The following is a 22,433-nucleotide window of genomic DNA, read 5'->3' on the forward strand; positions in this document are numbered from 1 at the left end:
ATGCATTCTATCACTAGTCAAATATAGTGCCGCTACCTGCTGAAGCTACCTGAACATACAAAGAGAAAGTGATAGAACACATCTGGCCTGGAAAAGACTGACTTGTTGTATAGGACAGATACTACATAGAAATTTGTTTAGGAGTTAATAAGAGAGATCTTTTCTGAGTAGTTTTTCAAGCTGAGTGACTGCAGTGGATCTGATGTCAAAGAAATTAGATTGCAAAATGATGATGTGATACAGTGGTTCTCAACCTGTTCTTCATCACATTTAAATACATTTATATATTTTGTGGCCATGGACTCCCAAGACTTAGCTGAAGATTTAAATCATAACATTTTCTTCAAGCCTTCATGGAGCCCCTGTGAAAACTTTGCATCCCCACCAGGGGTCTGTGGACCATAGGTTGAGAAGCTCTAATGTAACAGATTCATTAGCGGAGGAGGATTATGCACAGAATTCTGTTGGAATTGCAAAGTAAGATAATCATGGTAATATAAGTCATTTCCGTACTGATGCCATTTGTATTATTTGATATAATATGTGTCATGGTACTTTTCTATAAACAATGCATCATTTGCATGATGCTATATTACAGCAATGATGCAATGCTGTGAAAATATAGCCCACTGCTTATGGAGTCTGGTATATTAAGGCAAGGATTGGCAAACTACAGCCTGCAGCAGGCCAGATGAGGTCTACCACCAATTTTTATATAGCACAAAAGTCAAGGCTGGGAGGGCAGGTAGCAGATAGGCAGCTGAGCTCTCAGGCTAAGAGGTATGGCAAACCACTGGGAATATATTGAACTGGTGGGATGGCCTATTAGCAGCAACCTTGCTGGTGGCCAACATGATCCAACAGTTGCTATGTTCCTCAGCCAGCAGACCTGTATCCATTGCAAAAAATTTGCCAACCCCCTGGAAATCTGGAAACTTAAGATTTCAACTGTATACTCTGTAATGGTTTTCTAGACTTTTTGGATCCTAAGTTTAGAGCAGTGTTGCTCTTAAAATTTTGTCTTATTAAAAACATATCGTTGGAACAGACACAGCTGCTATGAAGCATCTTTTGAAACTGGATCCAAAGATCTGCATTGCCTTATGAAATATATGATATTTAGACATTGCCAGTTCTTGCTTCTAGAGTGGCCTAGACTTAGAGTATTTGCATGCTTCTAAATAAGTGGTACAGTTTTACGGAGGCTTATTGCTAAGAAAGTGAGCACAGGTTTTTAATATTATAATCCAATTAGGATTATAGGAATTTGCCTTTTATAGAATCTGTCTAGTTTAGTATAATCAACACTGACTGGCAACTCCAGAAATTTTTCTTGCTCTGCTTGAAGGTCCAAAATCCATGCAAAGCTACTGCTTTGTAATGAGCTAAGATACTTTGTATTTTTGTTGTTGTAGCTTCTAGAAATCCCTGAAAACATTTATGTGTGTAAATTGTTTGTTTAAAAATTATAGTTTGGAGAGGAAAAATAAGCAAAGGTGCCTTCTGATAAATTAATCGCATGAAAGTAGATTCTATTGAACCCAATAGGAATGACTTTACAACCACTCCTCCGCCTACCTACACACACAGAGAGTATTTCACTGTAATTTCTTACCCAATTTTAGCACCTTATACCTTATATGATCCTTTTTGAAAATATAATGAATAAGAGCAGCATACTTTAAGGTTCAGTATTTTCAAAGGCTTGTTCATTCTGAAGTGCTACATCAAATTTTATTGAATAATCATGGAAATTCAGATGTTACCACATCTATGTCACTAATTGTCAAGTGATAATTGCTCTTTGCTGAAAAAAAGGAAATGAACTTTCTTGGGGCTGGAGAAAAGTCGAGTGAGCAAGGAAATAAAGCAGTCAGGCTAAAATAATGATAATTAACCCTTATGTTTCAGGGCATAAGCATACAATTTTCTATAAGAATCAGCAATCATTTGCCAACTGTTCACCTCAACTGCTGGATGGAAGGTTAAGCTTACATCTAGTATACTGTCAAAAGCAGACCCATTATGATGGTTAAATGGATTGCTTTATTCAAAGAAAAGAAAGTACAGTATCTGATTTTGTTTCCATTGGAAACTGCTTCTGGATTTGGTGCTTCTGATGGGAAAAATAAAAATTTGATTTTGGTTTTGGTGGTTTTGGGTGTGTGTTTTTGTTGTTTTTTTTTTTTTTTTTTTTTATTAAAAGAGTAGGGGGGGGGGGTGTTATTTTTTTTTTTTTTTTTATAATATTATTTTTTTTTTTTTTTTTTTTATTTGTTTGGTAATTGGTTACAAGGGGGGGGGGGGGGGGGGGGGGGGGGGGGGGGGGGGGGGGGGGGGGGGGGGGGGGGGGGGGGGGGGGGGGGGGGGGGGGGGGGGGGGGGGGGGGGGGAGGGGGGGGGGGGGGGGGGGGGGGGGGGGGGGGGGGGGGGGGGGGGGGGGGGGGGGGGGGGGGGGGGGGGGGGGGGGGGGGGGGGGGGGGGGGGGTGTGTTGTTGGGGGGGGTGGTTGGTGGTGTTTTGCTGATTTAGATAGGTTTGTTGTTATAGAAATGGCTAGTATATATTATTGTCTAAAAGTAAAAATGGAGGCTGTGATGTTATTAGCTTCTACTGTGCTAAAAATGTCAGAAGTCAATGCCTTTTCTTCCCCGCTGACACCACTTTCTCCTTGCCCTCTTTTCCTCCCCTAGTTTCCCATTATTTTCATTTTTTTTGCATTTTATATTCTGATAAACTGATAACAAATTTAGAAATAACAAAGCAGACCTTTTATGAATAAGCATGTGAGCATATATTTATTTTATTTTATTTATTTATTTGATTTGTCAATTGCTTACAAGATAATAGGTATAAGTATATACATAGTTATGAATACATGAAATGGGTACATATAAGAAAAATAAAAGAAACTATAGGACAGGGGACGGCTTATGCACACCCCCTACAGACCTCTTAGGAAAGGGGTGAGGTCAATAGAAGACAGTCTAAGGTTAAAGTTTTTGGGGTTTGGGGAAGAAACTACAGAGTCAGGTGGAGTATTCCAGACATTGACTACTCTGTTGCTGAAGTCGTATTTGTATTTGTGTATATATTTTGAGAGAGATTAGGAAATGTGCCTGTGGAAATCCACATGTACTTGTGGAAAAAAGTACATGTGGATTTCCACAGAAACATTTTTTTTTTAATGCATGGAGGAACTGTTGGAAATAGAGCTGGGAAAATAATCAGGGGAAACATACATATCTAAAGTCATGTCTACACTCAGGGGTGGATCCGACAGGGTTAACTACCAGTTCGGTCATTTATGAGGTTTGGTGATTTACAATGTGCTTCCCTGCACGTGCACTGTAAATCGTCATCAGCATGCTGTGTGCAGAGAAGCAGCCTTTCAAAAAGCCCCTTTTTCCTGCTTTTTTAACTGCAGCTGTGCCTCGCATGGCAGCTGAAGTTGAAAAAAAAATCAGGAAATAAGTCAGGTAAGAGCCCAGGTGGAAGGGTGGGCAAAAACATCAGCAGACATAGAACTGGTTCTATGTCTGCTGCTCTTCAGAGCTACCAGTTCGACAGAGGTGGACAGAACTGGTAGAAACCCACCCCTGCCTACACTTCAGAAGCTATATGTTTCTTTTATTATACTTTAGGCTAGATATCCTGTTTTCACTGTCTTGCACTTGACCATAAGCAATCCATTTAGAATAGTATTGCTCATTACATTGTGCTTGTTGTTGTGCCTAGCATAATATAAGAGGGCATTTTTTTTTCTGTAGAATAGATTCTGGTTCTGTGGAATGCTGCTAAATTCATTGGGAATCTACTCCTTAGTCCATAGATTTTTTTTTTTTTACCTATGATTAAGCCCCATTAAATTTAGCGAGATTTCATTCCGAGTGATGATGCAGAAGCTTGAGATAATAGTATCTTACTCAATTTCAGTGATAGTCAATAGCTGTTTCACGCGGACAAGGAATAATGGATGGAAGCTGATCAAAGAGAGATTCAACTTAGAAATAAGGAGAAATGTTCAGACAGTGAGAACTATCAACCAATGGAACAGTTTGCCTTCAGAAGTTGTGGGAGCTTCATCACTGGAAGCTTTCAAGAAGAGACTGGATTGCCACCTGTCAGAAATGGTGTAGGGTCCCCTGCTTGGGTGGGGTGTGTGTTGAACTAGATGACCTACAAGGTCCCTTCCAACTCTGTTACAGTTTGACTAATACTCTTGTCACTGATCATCAGTACATGTTTATAGCTTTACAAGTTTAAATGCTAGGGACACATCAGGAATGAGGAGACTAAGCTGTGGGTTTTCTCACAATGGTTGTGTTGTGGGGAGAGAGTTGCCTTTTCATGGAATGGCTCCCAGAAGTTTGTGATGACATAAAAGCCAGTTTGGTCTAGTGGTTAAGGCACCAGGTTAGAAAGCAGGAGAATGTGAGCCCAACCTACCACACAGGGTTGTTGTGGGGAAAGTAGGAGGGGGAAGGTTATATTGAATATGTTCATCGCCTTGAGTTATTTTTAAAAATAATAAAGGTGGGACATAAATAATTAGAAATAAGTAAATATATGGCCTGTAATGAAAGACTTATTGACCAGATGGCAAATTGGAGAGGTAGCTTTTTACCATCTTCTGCAGCTTTCCATGATCACCTCAGCTTACATTTTTGCATCAAGCTATATCTATGTGAGAATCAATTCAGTGTTGTGGTCAAGGCACCAGGTTAGAAACCAGCTTTCTGAGTTCTAGTCCTGACTTAGGCACCGTGCCAGCTGGGTAACATTGGGCCAGTAATTCTCTCTCAACCCCAAGAAACAGGTAATGGTAAATTATTTACAAAAATCTTGCCAAGCAAATTGTAGGAATTCATCCAGATGGTTGCAAGAATTAGACACAGATTTGAAGACACAAATTATCTATAACTATCATCTGTCTATCTGTCTGTCTGTCTGTCTCTCTCTCTCTCTCTCTTTCACTTTAACAGGCCTCTGCAGTTTACACATGGACTAGAAACAAGATATTGAAGTCTTTCCTTTGGGGCAGCATGCCATCTTTCCATTTCTTTTCAAATTACACTAAATTGTACTAATCAACAGGCATCTTTAAATATAACTGGTGTTGAAGGAGACCATATTCCTAGTGCAAGATATGTTTATGAGAAGACTACTGATTAGTGTAAACATTACATATACAGAATTTGGGTTGCTTCTTCTTCATGGAAGACTCCTGTACTGTTAAACAGAACAGGAAGAACCAAAAGTAAGTGGAAGTCAAGTCATCTGCACCACCCCTACAAATTTATGATATAACAGCAATTAAAATGACATGTACATTTTAAAGAATGGATACAACACAATACAACAGAAAAAGGCCAGAATTATTAAGAAATGTGGGAGGGGGGAAGCAAAATGTGAATTTGAAGTCAATTCAGTTCAGAATCTAGTTCTTTTAACTTGGAAAAAAATAGGACAAATGGGCTGCTTTAATTTGGTTTTCTTAGATGAGTGTACTCATTTATTTAGTTTGTCTTTATTACTTCTCATATATCTCAGAAAAGTTTACAATTAATGACAATGCAAAATAAAAAATATATGTTAATGTTAAAGCAGTCACTACTGGCCTTTCATCTATTTTGTTCTCAGTCATGATAAACTTGACATTGTTTTACTCTGAGTTCTTAATGTGTTTCTGACTGTGTGATGGCATGAAGTTATTTTGGAATTGAATTGCAGTCATGGCTACCATTAGAATAAATTGCTTACATGGTGGAATCCTCCCTTTTCTTCCTTCCTGGTGTCACTTCCTGCTGTTACCCACATCTGTCCAAAGGACTCCCCAACATTTCAGAGTATATTAGGAGAATGGGTTGGGATGCAGAAAAGATGAAGCAATTTGAGCTCTCCAAAATGTTTGTATAGAGGGATGTAAAGATAATGGTTGGTGAAAATATACAGGAACAGTTAAGAGAAAATAAAATAAAAAATATATAACTTAGTCCTGGGAAAGGGATTCATGACATGGCAAAGAAATTCAAAATAACCCTGCTTTGTTTGATACATAGCCTCCAGTGCCTTTTGTTTGCTTTCATGAGGTTGCGCAAATGTGTAAGCTCAAAATTCATTGGAATGAAGATCTTGTACCAAGATTGGTAAGAAAATTCATTTTCACTCCTGAAAACACTTAAGGTTTTAAAGCATGCTCACTTGCATGCAATTGAATACAATTACACAGAGGGCTTGGACAACATCCAATCTGCTGTGAAAAGGTCTGTGTATCTTGTCGCTTGTTGGCTGTTTCTTGTTCAGTCTAATTGAGATAGGCATGTACATCCATTGTGCTGTCTAGTGTGAAACTGCTCCTACCTTTAAATCTTGCCCAGGGATACAGCAGCTGGAGAAAACAGTTCAGTGGTTTGTGAGAATTGTGTATTGCAGAAGTGCAATGCCTATATATAATATGTAAAACTGGCTAGGTTTACATAATTTCATTGTCAAATCATGTTATAATAAAGTCTAAGAGCTAGCAAGGTAGAAAATGATAGTTTTAATAGGGACGGACTAGTTGAAAAAAGAGAACAGCATTTGGAGTAGCATTGAAGAAGATGGTCTGAATGTCATTCATCTGGAATGAACCACTATTTTAGTTCAGATATGTGTATATAATATATTTTGGAATGAGGTAAGAAGGTCTGAAGGATTGTGCCCTATCTAAACAACTCCATGAAATGTAAACCTCAATATGATTAGAGATGCAATAGATACGTTTTAACTAAATTATGTGAACCCTGCCTTAGACACTTCATCTGCAAAACTTTGCAATCTAAATTTGCTGTATCTCAAATTTAGGATGTCTCAAATTTGGGACAAATGTTATTCACATAATAGTTGGTGATGTCAAACCAATTGTAGCTTTTCTGAAAATATAGTCATTTTAAAACTAATATTTTATTATTCAGAAATCTTTAATTGAACTGCATCATTGGGTTGGAACCAACTGCATTATTGGGTATTGTGGATTTTTTTTCCCTATTGAATGATATGGAATGGATCAATTATTGCAGTTATCGGATGATGAACCAGGTGGAATCTTTCCTTCAACAAAGTCAAGAAAAAAGAATTAGGGTTTTTCCATACACTGTGGGAGCTCTTGGAATTTGTGTCTAATTGCTATAATTGAGCTTCATGAATAAGCTCACAACAGCAATACAAGAGTCTTTTAAGACATCCAGATTGAGGTGTGTAAACAGATACTGGAGAATGTATATTTGAACTGGCAATGTCATCTCAATTATCTTTTTACCTAGGCGATCTCCTTTGACATGTCTGCTCCTAATTGCAGAGTATTCAAAGATAAATAAAAATGTGAATGGTAATGCATATTTATACTTGACTCATCAACTCTAACCCTGATGCAAATATGCATCTAACTATCAGGATATTTAATCTGTTTTTAATTTATAGATAACTTTCTGGTTGCTTTCAGGAACAGAAAAAGGGTAATTTCTCATTGTTATTAAATATTATGATTAATATATACTAGGGCTTCTGCAAATTCTGCCCAATAGAAACGAGAAGCATTTCATATTTCATCTTAAACCTTCTTAGAGCCATTTCCTATTTTTCTTGATACTTGCTGAAATTTCCATTTCCGTCCCTATTAATGGTATTTTTTTTTCATTTAGATATTCTCTCCAAAAAACATGCCCAGAAAAGTAGTATGTTGAAGCAGCTGAAATGGAAGCTCAGATATTTCCAATGGGAACAATTTATACTATCAGCTGGTACTCATTAGTATCCAGAGATTTGGTGCAGACAATCGGTTGAGTGAAAAGATAGCATGAGTGAAAAAATGCACATATTTTTTCATACATCTTAACATACCTTAATCTTAGTGACTGTACTTGTATCAGGACAGGTTTATGTATTGCTAATTGAGAACCTGTGCATGAACAAAACTAGACATAATGACCAGCTTCCTTGCTTTTCTTAACACCTCTCACCTTCACTGTTACGCCCTCACCTCTTCTGAACTCTGTTATCATCCATTCTCCTGCTATATTTGAATTTGAATTCAAAGTGGTCAAAGAGGAGACAGAAAAGGAAGGAGAAAAATGATGAACTAGTGGGACTTTTAACACATAGGGCCAGTTATATTTAGAGATAAAATTCCATAATGCTACTTTAAATGGTAGATGGAACAAGAAACCTGCATTCTATAATGAGACACTAGCAATTTCTCCCGAGTAGATAGAAGTGATTGGGTCAATCCCATTATGAGAATGCAATTCTGCAGATAACTAAGCATAAGGTATATAGGATTTTATAGGTTAATAACAGCAGCTTAAATTAGAGTCTAGTGGTAACTAGGGTAGGGTTTGAAAATGCCACTCAGCAGACAGACCATGGCACTCTGTATGAGTTACAACAGGGGTGCCAAACTGGTGGCCTGCAGGCTGGATGCATCACATGCAGGCCACGCCCACCCCAGCTCTGTGAAGGAAAAAAGTCATGATATGTCACATGACAGCAATGTGACATGGTGAGTTTGACACCGGTGAGCTACAGCGTCCAAATTATTTTGAGTTAAGTAGGTAGTAATGAAGGCACGAGTCTCTTCTGGTCCCTCAGCCAAAGCTGGGAAATAACTCCTAGTCCATTGCCTGTACCTGCTGCTGTAGCAGGAGTTGAGAATCCAAGTTATGGACTTGCTCCTTTAGAAGTAGTCGAGAGATACCACTGGCCAGACAGAAAATCCCATTGGATAAAGAATAAGTCCATCTTTCTAGGATTTAGATTAAATGGGTTCTCTTCCTTCCATACCTTCACATCTCCCAAGCATTGAGGCATTTAATGGCATCACCGTTTGGCCTAGGGCAGCAATGTATCCTCAGCATATTGATGATACTGAACCTCAAATCTGGAGCCTTCATATTGATGTTAAACAGGAAAGAGTAGCTACCAGGCTAATCTTTCTTTCGTCTACCACCCACTGGAGCTGCTTACTGAAGGACTGAAATGAAACACAGTGATTCCAATTCTTAACCCCAGAAGGCAATCCAACCCAATTGTACCAAAAGGTGCTGAAGTCTAAAAGAATCAGAATGGGTAGACCTTCCTCCATCCAAAGTATGACAGAAATAATTTATTAGTGCAATCAGTACCATCTTCGTTTAATGCCCAGACTTGAAGAACTTTCAGATAATCCATTTCTTGTGCTCCTAGAATATCTCTTATGAGGATAGGAAGTTTTAAACTATCTGGTGTTCACTTGAAGCATTTGGGCTTTTACTATATCATCTTTCAGAGGGATGGGGAATGGCACTTATTATTACTTTGGGCCCAGTTGAAGAGTAAATGTGTTTTAAGTTCTGAAGTTTTAATCTAGATATACTAGACCTGTTTTGAGAGCGAATAGGTATATTTGGTAATAAATGATTATATGTTGAACCCAAATCACACAAGAAGCTGACAAATATAAGCCAGATTTAAAAATAGTGAGGAAGATGTTCTGTTGGAATGCTTTGGCTAAACAAAGAATTAATATCATACTTGAAGTCAATTGATTTAATGGCTCCTTTAAAGACTTTGAGTGCGTGCAGTTTATCCCAAATATATGCTTGGCAATTTAATACGATCAAAATATGTACCAACAGTATAGCTGATGGTTCAGCAATTTCTGAGTTACCTATAATTCTGGCATCTTTAAGAAATGCTGTGCTTGAATAGAAATGAACAACTCACTTTTATAAGATATTAAAAGGTGAAATGCAAACATCAGTTTTATATTTCACCAGTGGAAGGAAGAATTGGAGTGCCCTCCAGATTTTTCTTAAAAAAACATGAAACATTCTTCCAAAGACTAAAAATGAAAGCCATTCATCAGAAAATATTATTTCAGATATACTGGGTCCCTCAAAGTATATTTAAAAAGGAGGGTCATTCATTTTTTTTATGGTGGTAATGTAAGAAATTTGAAGATTTTTAAAAAAAACCTCATAAGATAGACTTGCCCTATTGTACTGTAATATTTCTTTTGTTTTCAGATACATGGTAATAGAATTTTAGGAAGAACTATTAAATGTGATGATCTCAGTGTGAAACATAGCTCTATTTTTAAAACATGGAATTTGTTATCATAGTTTAGGCTTGAGATACAGTAGAAAGGATAGTTTTACACTTTCCGGTTTTAAGGAATAGATCCAAGTTTATTGTCTGTTTTTGAAAAAGTATTTGTGTTGTAAAAGTGAGAAGACAGTACATATGGTCTAGATTTACTGATAAGCTTAAATTGATTCCGTATATGTATTTATACCTATCATATATGGATCTTTCTGTTAATTAGGTTTTCACATTCCTCTGACATATGCATCTCCAATATATTGTAATTAAATGGTTTGCCAGATATGTTCTCTTCACATTACTGCAGCATGATGAAATTGAACACTTTGCAGATTGTAAACTTAACTCTATCAACTCAGTATAAATGCCTCAGTATAAATGCCTTTGTATTTCCGGGTCAAAGGAACCACTATTTTCTTTGTTCCATAACAGTTATGAATGTCAAACTTCACAATTTTCAATAACTAGCTCAAGTTTTAGAATTTCTCCTGCTTTATTTCCTTTTTGTTATTGTTTTATATGACACTGTGTCTGAAGAAAAATTCATGCAAACCTGAACACTTGCACATCTGTTTGTGTTAATTTGGTTGGCTGTAATATATAAATCTCCTTTTTCTGATTGCATAGAAGTGTAATAAAGGTAGGTATTACATGATGTATATCTTGGAGAGAATAATGCAATCATGGGCAACAATCGATGATGTGTTGGGCCCTAAGAATTTAGGCTTAAAATACCTGGGCTAAATTATCACTAGATGGCAACTAAGAGGTGCAGAAAACTAACTTTTGGCTGTTATCTTGTAATCAACATGAGTAAGTGGTTCATTTTATCCAACCTCAGAAGCTAAGCAGGTCAGGCCTGCTTAGTCAAGCTCAATATTATGCAGACTTATTATGCCACTGTGTGGGAACATCTAGTCCAGGCTTTAGGAATGAGAAAGAAAAAAGTAAATTGTTAAGGCGTGTGTGTGTGTGTGTGTGTGTTCAGAAAAAGATTTCTTGGTCAGAGGTGGTATTCAGCAGGTTCTGACCAGTTCTGGAGAACCAGTAGTGGAAATTTTGAGTAGTTCAGAGAATCGGCCAATACCACCTCTGACTGGAGATTTTACGGTATCCTTCCCCTGCCATGCCCACCAAGCCATGCCCACAGAACTGGTAGTAAAAAAAATTGAATCCCACCACTGTTCTTGGTCCTGAGGAGGAGGAAATTGTGAGAAATAAACTCTAAGTAACACCGCCTAGCTTTTCTGTGTTATAAGATGGCCATAAAGAATTTGACAGGCTTTCAAAGTTATTTTATTCTCACCTCAATCGCACAATTGTTCAAACATCCGCTATTTCCACACAGACAGGTGCACACAAAATTATTATTTGATTTTTGCTTTCTTTGTGAACTTAGAGACTACCAACCTATGTCTCCCTGTTCATGTTTATTAGGAAGCAATGGTCTTGAACAAATTCTATCATATAATGTCTATGTGTATTTATCTCTATAGGATTGCTATAGTATTATTTGACATTATTTTCTTTACTACCTCCTTTTAATTGCTAGTATTGTTATGATTATTTTTCTGTTGCTTTGTATGTACACTCAGAGCTTCTGTACCAGAGAAATTTCCTTCTATGTCCTATCACACTTAGCCAAAGTATTCAATTCAATCAATTTAATTCAATCCCATTTATGTAGTGATTAATATATAAATACTACCATGTCTGTCCCTTCTCCTTTTCTTTCTTATAAAAAAGGGTTTTATTTGTAGACTCTATCTTAGCAATGAGAATGGTCAAAGGGTTCTGCAGCTTCAGCCCAGCCCTTAGAAATTTCACTCAACAATGGGAACATAGAGCTTTTGAGATTTTAACACACATCAATCAAATTTTGAAACACTTTTTTAGATTGATAATTACTAGAAACATATTCTTTAAAAAAAGGAACAAACACTTCACATTTTTCAGAAATTTGTATCCTATAGCTAGAAAAAGATTACTTTTGTGTTTTTGTGGAATTATGTAAATGTATAATACTATCTCCAATACACAAGAGCTAAGGAATGAAAACTAGGATTTAGCAAAATGAATTATTGGTATAAATACATGCAAGTTTCTCAATATTTCCCATTTTTTGAATTAGGTTTAAGTGATTCAGAGAGCACACTTTGTCAGAATTTATTCAAAATCAAAAACGATCCCATGAAAATCAACAGCAAAAAGAAAAAAAAAGATTACAAAATAATCAGGCTCTTGTATATACAGCTTAAGTCAAAGTTAACAGTTTTTTGTTATAAAGATGTGATGGATTAAACAAAGGCTTTAACACGATGGCAGAAAGACAAATCTTAAGATCTATTTTGAACTTCTCCAAATGTTCTTTCAAGATCAAAGAGTTTTGGAAAGAGGGAAAAGTGCTTTAAAATGCTAATTGTTTCTTTCTTTCTTTCTTTCTTTTAAATACATGGGAAGTGCCAAGAATTTCCATTATGTTCTTTAGAGGCTAATATATTATAATGCAATCAAAAGTAAGATTCACTTAGTTCAATTAATGTTATTGATAGGTAAACGTATATAGGGGTACAGTCTTAATCCTATATTTCTGATCACTGTGTCCATAATATGGGCTTATATACAATTTAGAGAACAATTTCTCCCAAATAAAATATATATTGATCTCTCTGTTTAAGCAATAAAGTTCTGTAGTTTCAGCTATGTGTGAAATAAGATCTGCTAAAGCATGGAACAGTGCCTTTTCATTTTATGGAATAATCTGCTGAGTTTTTCCTCAGAGAAGCCTATCAGGAACATGCCTGCCATTCATTTGTCTACCATTACTTAATGAAAAATAATGAAGCTTTTTAACTAATTGGCCACTGCCTTTCAAGTAGTTGCTCAAATCATTAGGATTCATTAATCTTTTGGAACTCTCTGGTAGAGATGGGTAAGCATAAAGAAATTTCACTTGTTAGAAGCTTGGGAATTCTTGAACTAGGTAGATCATCAATTCTATATGAAGCTCTCAAAAGCTTGTTCTGCATAAAATATAATAATGCAATAAATGCAATAAAACTGGACAACATCTGGTATGGATTGCATTTCTGAGCTGTGCACAAGACTTAGTTTGTGCCTTTTTAAAAAGAAAAATAAATATAATTCCCTCTACCTGTTAGCATAGCTGTTCTCACTTTGATGTTATATTCATTTATCCCACCCTGCTGCCTGGAATTCATAGTACATTTTACAGATTATTTAATTTTACAGATTACTTTACAGATTATCTTATTTCTTCCCAAAATAACTTTTCAGGTTAAATCATGATTTGCTCAAAATTTATCCAGTGAATTCTATCAAATTTCACCAAACCCTCAACTTCCAATCAGACATCACGATCAATGGATGGGTTTTGTTATATCTCATTTAATCTCTCTCAGAATCAAAAATAAATAATTGTAGAAGTTCCTGCTAGTGGAAAACCCAAAAAACCAATACTGGTGCAGTATTCATGACTGGAAATGAATGGTAATTCCTATAGTAGAATGTTCATAGATACCATTGCCATCAGTTCCATGTCAATGACCTGAATTAATACTTTGTGAGGAGGGGGAGATCAAAGAAAATAGCCAGAACTGTACATCCACTAAGGACAATAAATTCAAAGAAAAATACAAAGAAGCTTTGAGAGTTTGCTTCCTTTTATTATGCAAAATCTGGTAATGAATACTCCTCAGTGATTCCCTATCTGCCTTGTCTCTATTAAAGCCCAATAATGAAATAATAGCTAAAATGGAATCAACTGTTTGATTCCTCTTTTAAGGAAGATTTGCCATTATATATTCAGTCATCTTATTCAGCAAAAATAATAATTATATCATGCCTCTTGATTTGTTTTAATCAATGGCTGAAAGTGAAAATGGACATTCATTGCACAAAGGCACTGAAACCTAACACATTTTGCAAATAGGATATGCAAAATAAGGATGAGGTGTCCTCAGAACAGTCCAACAATTATACATATGAGTTGCTTATTTGCTTGCTATATTTATACCCAGGAGCTCAAGGGAGTGAGCAATGAATTCTCCTCCCAAACCATTCCCCTGCAACTAAAATGTGGTTAAGTAGGTTGGACAGAGGAAGTGATTGGTCCAAAGCCACCCAGTGAGTTTATTTGTCTGAGGGTAAACTTGAACTTAGATCTTCTCATCTTAGTCCAACATACTCACATACTCACAATTTATTTGCTTGTCAGAAAAAGTCAAGAAGAAATAATTGTCTACACAACAGTTGTCTATATAAAGACATAGCTGGCAGGCTTTCCTTTGGTTTAACTATTTTACTACTTTTGTGCATAAGTGGTGAATGAATGCTAATGCAAGCTGAATAGATGTGGTTAGTGCTTGATCAGTGCGTCATGCATACATACAATCATTCTATTGAATCACAGGCAGTAATAGTGACAACCCAGGACAAACTGAAATTGCAGCACCATGGAGAGCTCTGTGTAATCAGAGCTTTTAGTCCCTGCTCTAGCCAACCTTTTCTTAATTACAGCATTTTTTTTGTTTCAGAAATATAAACCTTAAAAAGCTAACTAACTATCATCACATTTCCAGATTTAAAGGAAATCTTTTTGCTATGTGTGATTTTTCTTGATATATGCTTCTTATGTATGTTGAAGCAAGAGCAGATTTGTCTTAGATGAACATATTTGTGAGCATCCTGACCACTAGTCTTGGGCTCATTATAAAGAATACAAGTCCAGTTCTTCAGTTAGTATTATAACAGTCCTAGGTTTGGCCAGCTTCCTATCCATTGAGCTAGACAAGAATGACAACATGGAGCCTCCGTGGTATTTCACCTTGCAGGAATATTTGATTAGACAAGGATCTAAATGTTAAATCTGTTCTCCTGGAAGGAGGCTGCTTATATCACTCCCCAGATGTGCTGGGATGACAAGCTACAAAATTTCCAGATTCTGGATATCAATCCCAACACAACTGCAAGTGGCAGGGTGAAGAAGTCTAGTAAGAAATTCTTATCAGTGTTTGGATGGGCAACTGTAATTCTGTATCTTCTCTCCTTGAAGCTTGTCTGCTGGTGACTTTGTCACCCCTAGGAAATATCACTACATTCTCTAGCCAAGAAATTATAGCACATATGGTTCAAGTGCCATTACGTTACATTTGTTCATGTTGGTTCCACATGGTTGGAAAGGACAAAAGACTCTGAGGATCCCCTCCGGGGACTGAAAATGCCAAGACTAATAATGGTGGGGGAAGACACAGTGCAGGCAGAGCCTTCCTTATGGAAGATACACCTCAAGCGCTATTTTGGATTGGGAATAATATACAAATTCTGAAACATCTATTTATTATAGTTAGGAGATTTCCCTACCCCCTCCCCCTAAATGTAACCATAATAGTATTTTTCTGTGAGAAGTCTCTGTCCAAAGCCTTTGTCTTACACCATATTTTGAGGCTGCATTACAAAACAACCTAGCAACAATTGATGATATTTTTGTAGCTAACACTCACAAAATGGCATAAAATTACTAATTTTAATAAGTGCATAGAACTTGCTACAAAAGACCCTTCATATGTGATGTCTCCCTAATCATTAGAAGATAACAAAAGTTGAAAAAAATTAAAATGAGCATACTTCAAAATTGAAGAGATCCACAATAGACAATAGTATAAAATATGCTATCAGTTATTCAAATTACACATTGAATAAAAATCTACAACTGAAGTATACAAAATCTGGGAAAATCAAAGTTTAAGCCTGATGTTTAGGGTCAGGTAACAACTCCATGACAACTTCTTGACCATTTGACTTGTGCCAATTCAACATAAACTGGAAATCTGAGACTCAAAGAGGTAATGATTCAATGCAAGACTGCAATCTGAGATTTAAGGGGAATCTGATTTGATGATATTGTTATTGTTGGTTGCATAGTCAGTCAGATGTTCAGAATGAATTTGCCATTTTTATCCATCCATCTGAGCCCACCTGAGGACTTGGGATATTCTTGTTTGACACTGTTAAAGGTACAGTCGCAGGATGTAAGCTATTCAAAGTAAAGCTGTTTTTTGCAATTAACTAATGATGATTTTTTAAAAAGTTTTTATTGGTTTTTAAAAACAAACATAAACAAACAAAACATAAAAACATCAAGCCATCTTCCATATGTATACATACAGTGTGCCGGTTGGTTTACAAATTGTTTTCTGCTTCCATTTCGTAGTCTTCAATTACAATTACATTGCATATAATCTCGTATTTTCAATCAAAAATTAAATACCTTAGTATCATTATTAATCAATCATTGACTATACTTTTATTCATTCATGTTTTACAAGATAATCATAATTTATTTAGTTTGTTTTATAACAGTTCATATTATCATCCCAAATCTATCCTAAAATCATTTTTTAGATATAATAAGAAAGAAGTACATCTTTATATATTTATTATTTTCTAAAGGTCTACATATTTCATTACTGTATTTTATTGTCTAAGCATTGATAGAATAGATCCCAAATTTTATAAAATTGTTTATCCTCTTGTTCTCTAATTTCAAATGTCAATCTACTCATTTCAGCACATTCCAATATTTTCTTAATAATTTCCTCCTGTGGTGGTGTTTTCTCATTTTTCCAGTTTTTGGCAAATACAATCCTAGCCGCTGTTAATACATTTACAATCAGATATTTCAAGTCTTTACTATATATTTCAGGTAAAATTCCCAATAAAAATATCTCTGGTTTCAAGTCTATATGTTTTTTTGTCATTTTTTCCAACCACATGTGGATTTTAGTCCAGTATTTTTTAGCATCCGCACAAGTCCACCACATATGGTAATATGAGCCAGGTGTCTGATGACATTTCCAACATTTTTCCGATTTATTCTTGAACATTCTTGCTATTCTTGTCGGGGGGAAATGCCACCTGTAAAACATCTTATACAAATTTTCTTTATATGCTGTTGACATTGTCATTTTATAATTCTGAGACCACAATTTTTGCCATTTCTCTAGATCAATCCCATATCCAAAATTCTTCCCCCAAGCAATCATAGTTTCTTTAATTTGTTCTTCTTCTAATTTAATTTCTAATAAATATCCGTACAATTTTTTAATCACCTTTTCATCAGTACCTGTCAAAATCTTATCTAAATCAGTCAATTTATCATAGAAACCTTCCAATTTAGAATCTTTATCATACCTTGAATGTATTTGCACATATGAAAACCAATTCATCTTTATACCTTGTTCCTCTAGTTTTTGTATAGATTTGAGTTCACCCTTTTCATTCAATATTTCACCATATCTGTTTGTTCCTTTTTGTATATTATAGGATAAGAAAATGCTTCAATAGTCGATAGCCAGACTGGAATTTTCAAATAACATTGTCTTTTAATCTTCTCCCAGTTTAACCACAGAGATATATAATGTCTTCTAAAATACCCCTGTGTTTTAGTTCCTTTATACCATAAAAAAGCATGCCACCCCAACAACAAATCATGTCCTTCTAATGTCAACAATCTCGTATTTCTTAGTGTTATCCATTCCTTAACCCACATCAGATTTGTTGCTTGATAATACAACTCCCAATTAGGCAAACCAAATCCTCCTCTAATTCTAGTATCTTGCAAAAGTTTTAACTTTATTCTCACTTTCTTACCTTGCCATACATATTTCAACACAATTTTATTTAAATCTTCAAAGTAATCTTTTCCAAGCCTAATTGGAATTGTTTGAAACAAATATAAAATTCTGGGTAATATATTCATCTTGATTGTTGAAATTCTCCCTATTAGTGACATTTGTAAATTTTCCCATTTTGCCAGATCTAGAGCTATCTGCTGTTTAAGTTTGATATAATTATTCTCTTTTAGTGTACTATATCTTGCTGTCAAATATATCCCCAAGTACTTGATCTTATTCATGACCTGAATTTTCAATAGGTCTGCCAGTTCTTCCTTTTGTCTTAATAGCATATTCTTTGTCAAGATCTTTGTCTTATCTTTATTTATTTTCAAACCAGCCACCTTTCCATATGTCTCTATTTTTTCTATCAATTTTGGTGCTGTTTCTAGAGGGTCTTCTAAGATGAAAACCAGATCATCTGCAAATGCTTGCAGCTTAAATTCTTCCTTTTTGATTTTCATTCCTTTTATATTATTTTCATTTCTAATATTTCTGTTTAGCACTTCCAAAGTTAACACAAACAACAAAGGTGATAGTGGGCACCCTTGTCTTGTTCCTTTTCTTATATTGATAGTCTGTCAGTTCTCTCTCTATCATTACCTTTGCCGTTTGCTTATAGTATATAGCTTCTATTGCTTGAATAAATTTTCTAGCAAAACCCAACTGTTCCAACAGTAATAACATGAATCGCCAATTCACATTATCAAATGCCTTCTGTGCATCTAGAAATATCAGAGCCATTTGTTTTTCAGGATGTGCCTCGTAGTATTCCAAGGTGTCCAAGATTAGTCTCATATTATCTTTAATTTGTCTCTTTGGCAGAAATCCATTTTGATCAGGATGAATAAAATTATTTAGATATTTTTTAAGTCTTTCTGCCAATATTGAAGCAAAGATTTTATAATCTGCATTTAGTAGAGAAATAGGTCTATAGTTCTTAATTTGTAATAGATCGGCCTCCTCTTTTGGAATAAGTGTAATATAGGCTTCTGGCCATGATTTAGGTATCTTCCTCTTTCACATAACTTCATTCATAATTTCTAGCAATGGAAGATTCAATGATTCTTGTAATGTTTTGTAAAATTCTGCCGGAAGTCCATCTGGGCCTGGTGCCTTTCCATTATTTTGCTTCTTGAGAGCTTCAGTTAATTCCATCATCGTTATATTGCTTTCTAACATTGTTTCAATCTCTTTAGGTATCTGAGGTAAATTAGCATTCTGTAAGTACTGTTTAACTCTTTCCTCATCAATATTCTCTTGCATATATAGTTTCCCATAGAAGTCTCGAATGATTTCCTTCTTCTCTTTACTACCATAGCAAACTTGGCCTTGGTCATCTGTTAATTGCAGTATTTTCTTTGATTCTTTCTCCTTTCTCAATTTATATGCTAACCATCTACCTGGTTTATTTGCGTCTTCAAAATAGTATTGTTTAGCACCTCTAATTTTCTGTGCTAATTCTTCTTTTTCTATTTGACCCATTTTATGTTTAACTATATCCATTTTTAGCTTGATGTCCTTTTTCTGTGGCATTTTCTGTAGCTCTTTTTCAAGTCTTTTATACTCATCCTCTAAGGCCTTAGAGCAGGGGGGCAAACTTTTTGGCTCGGGGGCCGCATTCACTTTTAAAATTTGACAGACGGGCCGGGTCAGCACAAGATTTTTGGGAATCGCCCCTTCCCCCTTCTTCTCCTCCTTCCCTCCCCTCGGAGGCCCCTGAGTCAGGAGTTGCTACTGCCGGCACGGCTCCACGCGGCTCCAGTCCCACATTGCCTCGGGAAGGAAAGGCAAAAGGAAGAGCCGCGGCGGTGCTTTGCAACGGCAGCAGCGGCACCGGAGGTTCAGGCTCAGCGGCTCCTGGTTTTGCCTTTCCTTCCCAAGGCAACGCGGGACTAGCTGCGCCGGCGTAGCAACTCCTGACAGCCCCAGCTGGACACCTGAGCAGAGCCGGGCAGAACTGCCTGTTGCTGCTGCGGGCGCTGCTGCGGGCGTCTGGCTGCCCAAGTAAAGAACCGCACCAGCTCAGGGCAACTGTGAGGAGCAAGAGGGGAGAGGCAGAGAAGGAGGCAGAGAAGGAGGAGAGCACCTGGCCAGTTGGGGAGGCTTCTTGTGCTGCGAAGAGGCGGCTAATGATATCCGGCTCCACTCTGCTTCTCCAACATCCGGCGCCGCCCTGTTCTGTGCGCCGGCTGCTCGGACTTGCTGGGCCTGACACAGAACAGGGCGGCGCCGGATGTTGGAGAAGCAGAGAGGAGCTGGAGATCATTAGCCGCCTCTTTCGCAGCACAAGAAGAACAGGGTGGTGCCGGACCATTGGAGAAGCGGAGCAAAGCTGGAGATTAGTAGCTGCCTCTTTCGGCGCAGAAAGCTTCCCCCAACCAGCCGGCTGGTCTCCTCCTTCTCTGCCTGTTTGTTCTGTATGGCCGAGGAGGAGGAGACCAGCTGAGAAGCACGCTGCCAGGCGGGGCCACGCGGCGCAGGGCAACATGCCACCGCCCAGCCCTGGCGAGGGAAAGCAGTGGGCGTTCCCGGGTGGTGGCCTTGGCCCCGCTAGCAGGAAGCGGCTGCCCAGCTCCGTGTTGTGTGTGCAATTTTTGGCGCGGCGCGGGTCTCTTTTGGCCGGCCCCAATTTTTTTTTCAGAGGGGAATATTTTTTTTTTCAGAGGCGGGCCGTATTAAAATGACCAACGGGCCGGATGTGTCCCGCGGGCCGTAGTTTGCCCACCCCTGCCTTAGAGGCTAATCTTTTCATAGTATTTCTTTTCCTTGTATAGTCTATTATCCAGCCTCTAACATATGCCTTCATTGTATCCCATACATTCTGAATTGATGTATCTTCTTTTTTGTTTTCTCTAAAGAAAAAAGCCAATTCTTTCTCCATCCACTGTGTGAAGTCTTTTTCCTTTAAAATAGTATTATTTAACGTCCATCTAGATCTTCTTTTTTGTCCTTTCCATTTAATTGTCATTGGATTGTGATCTCTGCCCAAGTACTTGTTTCAATATTTATTTCTTGAATATTAGTTATTAATTCTGTTGACATCCATATTATATCTTTTCTGGACCATGATAAGTGTCTATTTGAATAGAAGGTGTATTGTTTAGTTTTAGTATTTCTTTCTCTCCATGTATCTTTTAAGTTTATTTCATCTACCATTTAAAAAAAAGATTTAGGGAGCGTCTTTCTGTTTTGCTTTATTGTTTTCTGTGCTGTATAGTCCAATTTATTGTCTACAATTCTATTAAAATCTCCCATCATAACTATATTAACATAGTCCAGTTCAATTATTTTCATATGTAATTTTTTGTAGAATTCTTCTTGTTTGTCATTTGGAGCATAGATTGCAATCAGGAGTGTTTTCGTATTATTGTCCATTATTTCCACCATTAGTATTCTTCCGTCATCATTGGTATAAATCAATTTTGCTGGGATGGTCTCTTTAATATATAAAACCACTCCTCTTTTCTTACATTGTGTCAAGGAAGTAAATATTTTCCCTAGTTTTGGCTGTATCAACAATTGTTCATATTGTTTTTTAATATGTACTTCTTGTAGACAAATTATATCAAATTTTAATTTCTCTAATTTATGAAAGGTTTTCCTTCTTTTAACGGCTGAGTTAAGTCCATTTATATTAATTGTAATCAGTTTTTTCTCTTCCATGATTATATTTTGTAGTTAGGTTTGGCAGCTCTCGTAGATCTTACTTCACGTTGTTCTTTGGCTTCCACCTTTCCACCTACTGCACCTTCTTCTTTTTCAATTGCCATTTGGCAGTCCTCTTGGAATTCAATTAGTGAGATTTCTTTTTCTGCCTCTTCCTCTTTCCCTCCAAAAAATTCTGTATAAAATAATTCCGCTTTCTCAATTAAGTCAATTCTATGTCTCTGTTCTTGCCATGTGAATATTAAACCTTCTGGAAGCAGCCATCTATAATTCACCTCTTTTTTAAGTAGCATTTTAGTCAGGAATCGGTATTCTCTTCACATCTCTCTCATTCTACTGGGTATTTGTTTCAAGACCACAATCTCCTTGTCTTTATATTTCAATGTTTTCTCTTTTGCCACTTGCAATATTTGCGTTTTAATGGCTTTCTTTGTAAATCTAATGTGAACTTCTCTTGGTAAGCTATTTCTCATCGCATATCTTGTGAAAACTCGATAAACCTCATCTATTCCATCCATCATCTTCTCTTGAGTTATTTCCAAAGCTTCAGTCAGTATTTCTATCATTATCTCAGCTAAGTTTTGTCCTTTTTCTTCCTCTACATTTTGGAATCTAAGATAGAATTCTGATCTATCCATCTCCCATCTCAACATACCACTTTTATCTTGTTCAACCACCATTAATCTATTATCAGTATCTCCAATCTTCTTGTCTCTTTGTTTATCTTCTTCAATTTTTTGGAATCTCTCATCATACTTCAACATCATTTGTTGGATGTTCTCCACTTTTTCATCGGTTTTCCCTGTTCTTTGTTCAATGTTCTCTGTTCTTTGTTCAATGTTCTCTATTCTCTTTTCAATATTCTCTGATCTTGCTTGAATATTTTGAATTCCTTGCATAATCATCTGCAGAGTCACTTTTTCTTGTTTTTTTTCTTGCTTTAACATTGTCTG

General features: G+C 36.6%; 1 protein-coding gene across 3 annotated transcripts in view; it reads right to left on the reverse strand.

Moving 5' to 3' along the window:
- The window catches only part of CRB1 (crumbs cell polarity complex component 1), a 153,661-nt gene that overhangs the window by 57,966 nt on the left and 73,262 nt on the right, over window positions 1-22,433 (reverse strand). The window lies entirely within an intron of this gene.

The sequence above is a fragment of the Notechis scutatus genome, chromosome 3 (genome assembly GCF_049901735.1).
Source record: "Notechis scutatus isolate UNSWTSFEM ecotype Mainland chromosome 3, rNotScu1.2, whole genome shotgun sequence".
Lineage (NCBI taxonomy): Eukaryota > Metazoa > Chordata > Lepidosauria > Squamata > Elapidae > Notechis > Notechis scutatus.